Here is a 12,306-nt window from a genome sequence, read left to right on the forward strand (position 1 = left end):
CCCAAATAATAATAAAAAAATATATATATATATATATATATAAATAAAAAATGATATTTCTTTTCATAATTGTGCAAAGGAAAATACTATCATAGCGTGGGGAGCCTCTCCAAGCCATTAGCTTGGGGGTTGCGCCCCATGGGATTCATGAGATCCCTATGGCTCTTCCCAAGGAAGAGCCATAATGAGAGTAGTAGTGTCTCATTGGGTGCATAGGGCGGCAACCCCATGTCACCCTTGCAATTTGTTAAAGACCTTTTGAATCTCAGAATTTGAGTGGAGGGACTGGGTGGTGACTCACTCCCAGCCCTCCATCCTCCTGGAGTGATCCCAGCCATCCATCCACCTCCCCATCCTACTTAAGCCTTTTTGGAAAAAAATAAGAAGTCAAAAGAGGGCATTTTTTTTTTAGACTCTCTCTCCCTTTCTCATTCTCTCCTTAGTCGTGTGGGTGTTAAGGAGTTCAGCCACCATCCTTGTAGAGCTCGTGCATCCTAGCCCATCTCCCTACCGTATCAAGGTGAAATATCAACATAAAATTTTATGTGTTTCTCTTTGAAAAAAAAAGAAAAGAAAAGAAAGGTGAATGGTATGAATGTGAAGCCATGAGGTCGATGCAACTAAGGTTGTGCGACTCATGACAGATTAGTTGTCATAGTGGGGGATATTATGGTCGTGAGCTCTCTTTTCCGTTCATGGAACTTGAGGGGCTCATAGCCACCGATTCCAAGGTTTAGTTGCTTGTATTCCTTTTTCTTTTTTTTGTCTTCTTTGTTTCCTTTTGCAGTAAATTTTGCATGCAATAGGTAGCTTGGCTTGTACCTTCTAGTTGTAGTTATCTTTTAGTTGTAAGCACTTTGGGTTAGATGGGTTGGTTTCCTATGTCAACGAATCCCTGCCATGTTTCCTTCCATTGCACCAATTCCTTTTTATATTTGTTTTTTTCTTTGGTCAGTGTTGGGTTTCCCTAACCTCTCTCATGGCTATAGAGACGGTTGGGTACCCTACGAGGGTCAGGTGTTGGGCTGGGTTAGGTCGCAGCCCAGTCCCACCATGGTAGCCTCATGGGCACCGTTTTTTCCTTCCTTTTTCCCTTTTTTCTCCCTTCTACCTTATTATTTTTTTTCCTATCACGGTTTTATGTTGGGTGGTTGGTCTGGTCCCTGTTTGGGACAGACCCAACCAGGTGCACCTTGGTCCCAGCTGAGCTCGGACCGGTGCACCCGGCTCTTCGGAGCCCCTTTGGAGCGTGGTTGGTTGCCGGGTGCTGACAGCACCCAGGGAGCCTTGCCAGCCCCAGGTTGGGCTGGAGGCCCTCCCTGCTCTGTGGAGCCTGGTCTGAGTTGGTTCAGACCAGAGAGTCTCTCGGGCCCAGATCTGGTCCCAGCGCCCAGGTCTCCTCTGCGGTTTGTGGATAGGCGTCGAGTGTTAAATGCACCCGGGTAACCCTTCCTTGTGGCGTGGGACAAGTTGTCCCTTTGGCCAGATTGTTGGGTCTGAACCGTGGGTTCAAAACAACATCCTAGCAGACCTGAACGGTCTGGTCCTGAGGACCAGACCCGAACCTTTTTCCCTTCGTTTTCTTTGAGTATGGGTTTTGGCGCTCTTGAGCCCCCGGGGGCTAGTCGCATCCCGGGGTAACCCGATTTTAGGTCCTTGCACCTTAGTTTGGACATCTGGTTCAGACCAGAAACCATGTCAGACCCGCACCTAGCCCTATTGAGTTCACCCTAGCGCAGTAGTGGGCTGCCGGGCGCTAACCCCACCCGGGTGCCCTGCTGGTCGGGTGCCCTTTCCTGTTTGTTAGGGCTGCTACCACCCACAGCCACCTGGTCTGTATCAGGGCATTCGGGGTAGGGTTGGACCAAGATCATGGTCTGGTCCTGAGGACCAGACTCGAACCCTTCTCCTCCCCATATTTTGTCCCTTGTATAATTGTTCGGGCCACATTTTTGTTTAGGGCGCTATGAACATGATAAAAGAAGATACGAGTGACTGGCTATATGTAGATATCGGACGATGTAGGTCCACTGCCTAGTGGAACCCAGTCGGACACATGGCACTCTCGTGCCTTGTCCAAATATTTCAACGAAAATCCTTAGACTCAAATTGGTGTTTTGGCCATATAGGTGTTTTGTACCTTGTGTTTTGTTCATTGGGGTAGCCGAATTGAAGTATGAGTTTGGAGTGGACCCCATATCTTCCTTAGTAACCGTGTTGATGGTCCAGTATGGGTAATTGGGTGAGCCATGTGTCACCCACACGGATATAAAGTCATGCATTTGTCGTAAGCCTTAGGATTTTTGTCATATCATCGTTGGGTCCGCCGGTGCGGCACCCCAACCGTGGTAATGCTAATGTTATTCTCATAAGTTGGTAATATCGTAGATTTCATCATCGACACGTAGGTGTGTCAAATTCATGAATCCCCGTATGGAATTGGTTCCACTCTGTTAGCATTAAAGCAAGATGTTTTGCAAACATTAGTAACCCAGTGATGCATATACATACATTTGTCCTCGTGACATATTTGCATCATTTCTCCCGCAAGTGCGGCGACCTACCTTGGAAATGCAAATGTAATTCCCATACGTATGGGAATGTCTTAGATTTCAATCTCAACACTTGAGTGTACCGAAATCGTGAGTCTTCTCTATAGGAGTGGCCTCGTTTTATGAGAAACACCAAACAAAGACTTTTTTTTAAGTTCTGATATGTTGAAATTGAAATTGAGGAACTTGCCATAATTGTTTCAGATTTGTTGTACTTGAAGGGATGTTTACATAATATTCTTGATTTGCATATCTCTTGAAATTATGGAATTGTACACTCACATGCACATTATCATTGAAATGTGGTTCCTAGTTATGCATATGTATCTTTGCCTATGTTTCTTAAATTGTGTGATTAACTGAAGATTATGAGGTTCTTAGTTCACACATGCACGTAGCACATCTTGACATCTGTGCTACTTAGTACGTACCTCGAAAAGGGTACATTTTTTGTCTCATGCTTGAGGCATTGATGGGTGTACGAAATACACGTTATACATGTAATGTAAAGAGTGACACAAAAACTTAAATACCATAGGGTATGAGTAGCACACCGTTGTGGTTTTCGGACTCGATTAGAGTCTTTGGGCGATGGCCCTTGCTCGTGAGTGAGCTCACGTATGTATATACCCTAGTAATGAAAAAATAATAATATGGTGTTTTGATCGCTTTCACGAGTGATGTGCTCTTGTTAGCTGCGTGAGGCTGAGCACGTGAATGGGCAGGCTAAGTCCTCATTTGCGTACCCCACGGGGACCACGAGGCATGAAACCCTTGAAAGGAGGTATGACATGATAAATGAATGAGCCTAAGAAAGATAAACCTGTCGTGCCCCATTCACAAACGGTTCACCTTAGAGAGGGTGGATGGTACAACCTTGAGTGACTTGTCGTTACTACGACACGTGTTTTGACAGGAGTTGTAGCATCCTTTGACCTCCAGTCACTCAGAGTCAGGGAGGTCGAGGTTACCTTTTTAGGACTTCACTACTGCAATAGTATGGATTGCAATCCTTACCTATACGAGGGTTTCTCTTAGTTGTGTGCTGCTCGCATGAGGTTTACTCGGTCTGTAGCATCCCTGGTTACCACATTTATAATTTGAATAACAAACGTCGGGTGCATGGCTCACAGAATACAAGGTTCCTTCGCGTACCCGAAGGAGTAATCAGAAGAACTTACAGTCTAACCAATCACAGCTAACATATTGTCGTAGTTACTTTACTTGCTTACTTTAGTACTTATTGTATTCTTTACTGTATCTTAGCTACTCACGTTGTAGTTGCTTAGTTTTTTGTTCACTGCTTTACTCTGTTAGCACCGGTTACACATGCACTTACCTGACACAGACACATGTATATGTTGCTTCACATGGTACATGTTTCTCACTACCTGCTTTTCCCTGAGAAATGAGATATATGTTATTGATTCTTCCCCACCTCGCAAGAGTGCTGACCCTGTTTTATGAAGATGCAGGTGATGAATAGGTGCAACGGTGATGCGACGGCACACGATGGAGGCTTGGGGACCCACACTTATCTGCTGATCCTGCTCCTATTCGGTTTTGGGTTTTTGAGGAGATGATCCCCCTATTTTGAGAGACAGACAGACTTGTTGTATTTTGTCTCATTTTGTATCTCTAAACTGATGGGTTGTATAATTCACAAAACTTAGATTTTTGTACTCTTGTGGATTTTGAAAACATATTGGTTATGCTTTTCTGAATCTGTGGCCCACTCAGACTTGCGACCTTGCTTCTCAGTTACTCCCTGTGTCTTTGCTTTCCGCTATTAAACGTAAAACCATTTCAATTTTTTTTTTAAATTCAAAGGTTAAGGTCGGGGTTTGGGGCGCCACATTATGAGCGTAATCTGCAACGTTTGTTTAATAGAAAAATAAATTTTTTTAATCATGTGATTTTTACATCTGGAGATTTTTTTTCAAGAGCTTCAAAAATCAAAAGCCATCAAAATTTTATAAAATAAAAGATACTTTTTTATATTGAAAAAACATGATCCAAGGTTTAATCTTTAGCAAACAAGAATGTTGAACACACCCATGTTGTCAGATTTAGTTGATAGCTTGAACCTGCAATTTCTAGGTCAATATTTTTTTATCGTCATTATTATCAAAGATAAGATTTATCTATATAAACAAATATAAATAAAAATGTAAATGATTTAAAATCACACTTTTTATTGCATTAATATTGAGTTTAAAAATTATAATTTTGCCACAAGGCTCTACTCATCTAGGGAGGGGAGACTTGTCAATGCCACCAAGTTAGACTTGAGATCATAAGTTCAAAATCATTCCCTCTATGCTTGGGAACTAATTATTGGTTCTTTCTATAAAGATTTTGGATTTGTTGAGAATAAGAATATTATATTTGGTCTAGTTTCTACTTTTTCAATCATTCTAGATGCATTCTTTTCGATCATCTCGTATTATAGAAAGGACATTCTAATGCTTTAATGCTCACATCATACATGGATTAAATTGTCTAGTGACGTTCTAAACCCAACTCATGTACCCCCTTAATGGGCGAGAAACCCAACCCTTAGGATGTACTATCACAACAGATGGCAAAGAGCCGACATCAAAGTGCTAAACCTTCTCGTCGATGGCATCCTTTGCTGCAAGGTCAGAATTGGGTGTGCTCTCTAGTCGATAGGGGAGACCTTAAGTGTAATACCTATGAGTTTTTCATAATCATTTATTAATTAAAGATGAATTTTATGTCATAAATTTGAGTTGCATTTTCATTTTCATTTGAATTTTATTTTTGAATTTAATTTTAATTTAGAGTTAAATTTTATTTGAGAATTAATTTTAATTTGAGTTTCATTTTAAATTTAAATTACAATGTGAATTTAATTTGAATTTGAATTGAATATGAATTTGAGATTTAATTGAATTTAGATTTGAATTAAATGTGAATTTGAATTTGAACTTTTATTGAATTAAAATTTAAAATTTAATTTGGAGACTTAATTAGAAATTAATTTAGATTAATTAAGAAGGTAGGAGCCATAGGGTGGGACACCCTCCTAAATGGGCCCTCTTGAGGTTAGATACATATTATGAGAGATTTAATTAGGTTTCCAAAACTTTTTATCTTATTATAAAGTCAAACTAAGCCATTAGTTTCTTATTTTATAAATGACTAATTAGCTTAGGTGTCTTATAGTTTTCTAATTACTTTAGTATTTTAGTTAAAAATCTTCAAATTCACTCATAGTTTTCTAATTACTTTAGTATTTTAGTTAAGAATCTTCAAATTCACACCTAATTCACATAAAATTGAATTCAAATTAAATTAAGATAGAAATTAGTCGAGTTTCTATATGGATTAAGAAATCCCATATGACATTATAAAAGGGAAGTTCTCGCCCTCACCTCACACACCCCTTTTGGAGTTTCTCTCTACTTCTATCTAAAACCACTAATCCCTATTCTCAACCTATATGTCCCTTCTTCTTTCTTCCTCCCACATGCCCCTCCCATTGTGAAGAGGAAATCGATGTTGGAAGTGCTTACGTAGGAGATGAAAGTGCAGTAGGATCGAGGCAACGAGCACTAGAGGGAGGTGAATAGTGTTTTTAAAAATTGTCTGCGGAATATTAACGGATTTTGCAATTTAAAAAGCAAACACACAAAGAACACAAAATTTATCCTGGTTCGGTCTTTTCCGACCTACATCCAGTCCCCAAGCAAAAACTCGCTTGAGATTTCCACTATCAACCTTGTGTAACTACAAGATCATACAGACCAAATCCGGTCCCACTTTCAGTAACACACCTACTGAAAGCAAACAACTCCTTTAAACCAAGGAATCCTTCCTTTTACAGAAAATAAGTAACAACTTACAATACAACCTATGAGCCATTATTTTGAATGCAAATGAGATGCAATTGACTTTTGAGGTTATTGAAATACTCTACTCACGAATTCACCATCTCTCAAAGAAATTTGAGTGAAAAACTGAAGTGAAAATATCAAGTGAGTGAGAAAATGAATATGAGTGAAAAGCAAAGAGTAATTTATTCAAATTAATTGAATTAAAGTTGGTTTTTAGTGTAAAATGCACTCATATTTATAGTTGAAAGTTTCCATACGTTGAGGGTATGAAAGGGTGTCAAAACAGTCTATTTTGAACGATCAAAACGTTTGAAAAATTAAAAATATACGCCTTTTTGAAGTTTTAGAGAAAATGGCAAAATTAGTCGACTGGAACAGTAGTTAGTCGACTAATAGTTAGTTATTAGTAGACTGACAGTTATCGTCGGTCGACTGATCTGTTTATCGAGCTGTTTGAAAATCTGAACTTTTGAAACTTAGTCGACTAGAGATAAAATTAGTCGACTAATAATATCATCAGTAGACTGAAAAACTTTTCAGTCAACTGCTGCTAAAATCTTCTGAAAAACATACATTCTGTCTGGTCGACTGATAAAAGCATTAGTCGACTGCTACTAAATTTCAGAAAACACATGTTCTGTTCAGTCGACTGATAAAGTCATTAGTCGACTGCTGCTAAATTTTTCAGAAAACAGACATTCTGTCCAGTTGACTGATAAAACCTTCGGTCGACTAATTTGACAAAAATGACTTTTTAGAAAATATGACGCGAAAGGATTAGTCGACTGGTGAGTCTATTGGTCGACTAATAAACACGAAAATTTAAGAAAAGAGTTTTCTAAAAAGATTTTCATGAAGGGTTCTTTTAGAAAAAAATTTCTAAAGACTTTTTAGGTGAAATGCAACCTAAATATGCACTCTAAGTAAGGCTCTTACAAGAATCTAAGAATTTTAATGAATTTAACATTTGCACACTAGTCTTCAAAGATTCTTTATCAAATTCTTCAATGTCTTCATTGCCTTAGCTGAAATGTAGTTGATTTCACTTGCTCATCATCAAAACCTTGTACTTGAAGTATCATGTGCGGCTTCAATGCCGTAACAATCTCCCCCTTTTTGATGATGACAAACTTAATCAAAGATGAAGCATTTAGATGCATAGATGGAGATTTTACTCCCCCTATCAATATGCTGCAAAACATTAAAAGTTAGTACATTCAAAGCACATATATCACATATTGATTGGTTTGCATTTCCATCATTACTTCATGCATTTTTAAATCTTTTTCATAAATGAAATTTTCAATGCTTTCACATGATGTAATTTCCATGTCATAATGCAATATGCAATTCTTATCTTTTTCTCTTAATTTCGCATTTTCATGCAAAATGCTATCTTTTTTTCATTTCTTATGCAAAATGCTATCTTTTTTTCCCCCTTTGTCATAATAAAAAAAAGTAAGGGCAAAAATAGCATAAGCAAAATGTAAATACATGTTTAAATTATTACAACCCATAAAGTATCAAAGTTTAGTAAAGACAGAACATAAAGATCAGAAAAGTGAGATGAGCAAGTCCTTGATTGCAGTAACATCTTTCTAAATCGAAGAAAGTTGTTGAGTCACATCTTCACGAAAAGTGCGTTGATGCAGCTCCAAAGCTTCCAGTCGCTACAAAACTACTTGTAGAAAATTTCTTTCGTTTTGCTTGAGATGAAGGTGTCGCAGAAGATGGTGAGGGTTCAGAAATTGATGGTTCAGTAGGATCAGGTGGTTCAGTTTGATCAACATTTAAATGAGGCAGATATTTGATTTTCAATCGTTTAAAAATAGTTTGATCAAAGAACTCCTTTTGCTCAATATATTTTTCATTGGTTAAGGGAACTTTGAAATGTCTGAAAATACAAGTTAGAAGACATCCATAAGGAAGAAAAGGTTTTTGTTTTAACAAATTAGTAAAATACACGTTGGCCCAATTTACAGAAATATTTCCAAATAAAACATAAAAAGCCGTAGATAGATCTGTGGAATAGTAATCAAAAGAACCAGTTTTAGGTAGAACATTGTGGGCAAGGATTCGTCTAGAAATGCATGCACGAGTTTCAAGATTAGTATTTTTGAAAGGAGGCCAGTGAGGTGCACCTGGAAGAAGAATTTGTTCAAAAATTCTCTCATCATTCAGTTCAATAGTATTGAAAAGAGTGTCTGAAGATGGAATTTCTATGATTTCTTCAAGTAGTTTAGAATCAAACTCAATTTCAACATTACGAACAAGAGAGGAAAGAACTCCAGTTTCTTGATCAAAATGTAAAATCATATAAAACAAGTGAATCAGAAAAGGATAATGAAGGGTGTCTGCATAGGCATCAAAAAAATATGAAATTCCTGGAAATAGTTCTCTTATTTTGTAACCAGAAAACAGGTGAAACAGTACATTTCGGCTTGGTAAAATAGGTAGTGCAGAAATCGATCCAAAAGTATCATATAAAAGAGGATTTCAGAGTAATCTGAGAGAAAATTCATGTCTTGAAGAAGGTGTAGGAGGAGGAGAACCTAAACCTTTTGCAGATGCAGTCTTCGAACGAGGCATGGTTAAAAAAAATAGATTCACCTAAAAAAAATAGTTGCAGAGAATGATGTTGACTTTCAAATGACGTCCGGCAGAAGGAAGATGTTGTCCGATGTTGTGAGGGAGAACCAATGCAACATAAACAGTGAATAGACAAGGAGGAGTCCGCGGTGGATGATGGCAGATGCGAGGAGGCTGCCACAAGGGGATTTCGACGCGGACTGAAGATACACCGTCACGGCAAAAGGATTCTGGCGTTTCCCTGTCATGGCCAGAAAATTCCAGCAAGGATAGGTTCAAACGATACTCCGAGGGTTTTTTGGAAGAGAGAGAGGAAAGAGAGAGAGAGAGGGTTTTCGTTTTTCAAAGGGTTTCATTTTTAAGAAAAACAAAAAGGTGTGAAAATGAAACGATGAAAAAAAAAATAGGTGTTAAAAAAAAAACCGAGGGGTATCGGGTCCCTTCAGTTAAAAAAAAAAATTTAGTCGACTAAAATTTTATCGGTCGACTAAGAATGTGCGACTCATTCAAAACATTTTTTTTTAAAACATCAATCGACTAGAAATTTATCGGTCGACTAATATGGTGTGATTCATTCTAAAATTTTTAAAGCATCAGTAGACTAAAATTTTATCGGTCGACTAATAAAGTGCGATTTTGAGATTTTGTTCAAAAATCAGCATTTTTATAAATCAAAAAACGAGCAAATGCCTAGTTCTCTCCTAATTCTCATAAAATCTTCATTTTTAAGTGGTTTAGTGAAGATATTGGCATGTTGTTCTTTAGTGGAAATAAAATTTAACAAAATATCTCTTTTTAACACATGATCTCTTAAGAAATGATGTCTAACTTCAATATGCTTAGTTCTTGAGTGTTGAACAAGATTTTTCGAAAGATTTATAGCACTAGTGTTATCACAATAAATGGTTGTTGTGGAGTAATTCAAACCAAAATCTTTTAAGGTCTGTTTCATCCATAGTACTTGTGAACACGCTAAACTAACCGCTATATATTCTGCTTCAGTTGTTGAGAGTGACACTGAATTTTGCTTTTCATTAAACCAAGAGACTAAGGAATTTCTTAAGAAATGACAAGTTCCACTAGTACTCTTGCGATCAAATTTACTTCCTGCAAAATCTGCATCACTATATGAAACTAAATCAAAGGAAGATGATTTTGGGTAAAACAAACCGAAATCTGAAGTATCTTTCAAATAACGAAGAATTTATTTTACTACAATTAAATGAGATTCCTTTGGATTAGCTTGAAATCTTGCACACATACAAACATTATATCAGGTCGACTAGCAGTTAAGTATAATAGAGATCCGATCATACCTTTGTAGAGCTTAGTATCTACATTTTTACCATTTTCATCTTTATCAAGAGAAGTAGTTGTACTCATAGGATTCCTTCTTGATTTCGATGAGTCTATCCCAAATCTCTTGAGAAGTTCTTTTGTATACTTAGCCTGATTGATGAAGATTCCTTTTTCAGTTTGCTTTATTTGAAGTCCAAGGAAGTAGTTTAATTCGCCCATCAAGCTCATTTCAAACTCTTCTTGCATAGCTTTAGCAGATTTTTTACAAAGAGAATCATTAGTAGAACCAAATATTATGTCATCAACATAAATTTGCACAATAAGAATATCTGAATTAAAGTTTTTAATAAATAAAGTGGAGTCTACCCGACCAATGGAAAAACCAGATTGTTCTAGAAAATTTCGTAGTCTTTCATACCACACTCTTGGTGCTTGTTTAAGTCCATACAAAACTCTTTTTAATTTATAGAGTTTTTCTGGATATTTCTCATTTTCAAAGCCTGGAGGTTGATCTACATAAACTTCTTCATTGATGTGTCCATTTAAAAATGCACTCTTAACATCAATTTGATATAACTTGAAGTTCATGTAACTAGCAAAAACAAGCATCATTCGAATTGACTCTAATCGAGCCACTGGTGCATAGGTTTCATCAAAATCTATGCCTTCTTCTTGATTATAGCCTTGTGCTACTAGCCTTACTTTGTTTCGAATGACTTCACCATTTTCATCCAGCTTATTTTGGAAGACCCATCTTGTTTCAATTACTGGATGATCCTTTGGTTTATCAACTAGATCCCAAACATCATTCCTAGTAAATTGGTTAAGTTCTTCAGACATGGCCAAAAGCCAAAATTCATCATCACAAGCCTCATTGATATTCTTTGGTTCTATTTTAGATATGAAAGCAACATTTGCAATATATTTTTCTAATTGCCTTCTAGTTTGGACACCACTCTTTATTTCTCCAATAACTTGTTCATGTGGATGATTAGGATCTTCTTTCCAAACCGGTTGAAGAGGAATATTTTCTTGAGAAGTACTCTCTATCAAGGGTTCTTCTTGAAGTATAACTTTTTTTCCTTCGCTTAGAGGTATAACCTGCTCACAATTCTCATCAAATGCAACATGTAAAGATTCTTCAATGCAAGATGTTCTTTTATTAAAAACACGATAAGCTTTACTTCTAGAGGAATATCCAAGAAATATTGATTCATCTGATTTTGAATCAAACTTATCAAGATTATCTTTGGTATTTAGCAAGAAACATTTACTACCAAAAATTTTGAAATATGAGATCTTTGGTATACGATCATAATACAATTTAAAACATGTTTTATGTAAGATTGGTCGAATAAGAACGCGGTTTAAGACATAACATGTATTTATTGCTTCAGCCCAAAAGTATTTTGGTAAATTTTTATCTTGAAGCATGGTTCTAGTACATTCTTGTAAAGTTCTATTCTTTCTTTCAACAACTCCATTTTGTGGAGCCGCTCTAGGAAAAGCAAAGTTGTGAGATATACTATGTAAATCACAATATTTTAGAAAAGATTCATTTTCAAATTCACCACCATGATCACTACGAATTTTAATCATAGATGTAGATTTTTCATTTGTAATTCTTCTACAAAGTTTAGAAAATTCCGAAAAAGCATCATTTTTGTTTTTTAAAAGAAACACCCATGTAAACCGAGAATAATCATCTACTATAACAAAAGCATACTTGCTACCATTCAAACTTTGAATTCTAGATGGTCCAAATAGATCTAAATGTAAAAGTTCAAGAGGACGTTTTGTTGAAACTATATCTTTTGCTTTAAAAGAACTCTTGATTTGTTTACCCCTTTGGCAAGCATCACATAAGTGATCTTTCTTATATGGTATTCTAGGTAGGCCTCTAACAAGATCATTCTTGGATAACTTGGAAATAATTTTAAAGTTAACATGTCCAAGTCTCTTGTGCCATAACCATTGAATTTCATTTGAAACAATAAGACATTTTT

The sequence above is a fragment of the Nuphar pumila genome, chromosome 6 (genome assembly GCF_984573655.1).
Source record: "Nuphar pumila chromosome 6, dmNupPumi1.hap1.1, whole genome shotgun sequence".
Lineage (NCBI taxonomy): Eukaryota > Viridiplantae > Streptophyta > Magnoliopsida > Nymphaeales > Nymphaeaceae > Nuphar > Nuphar pumila.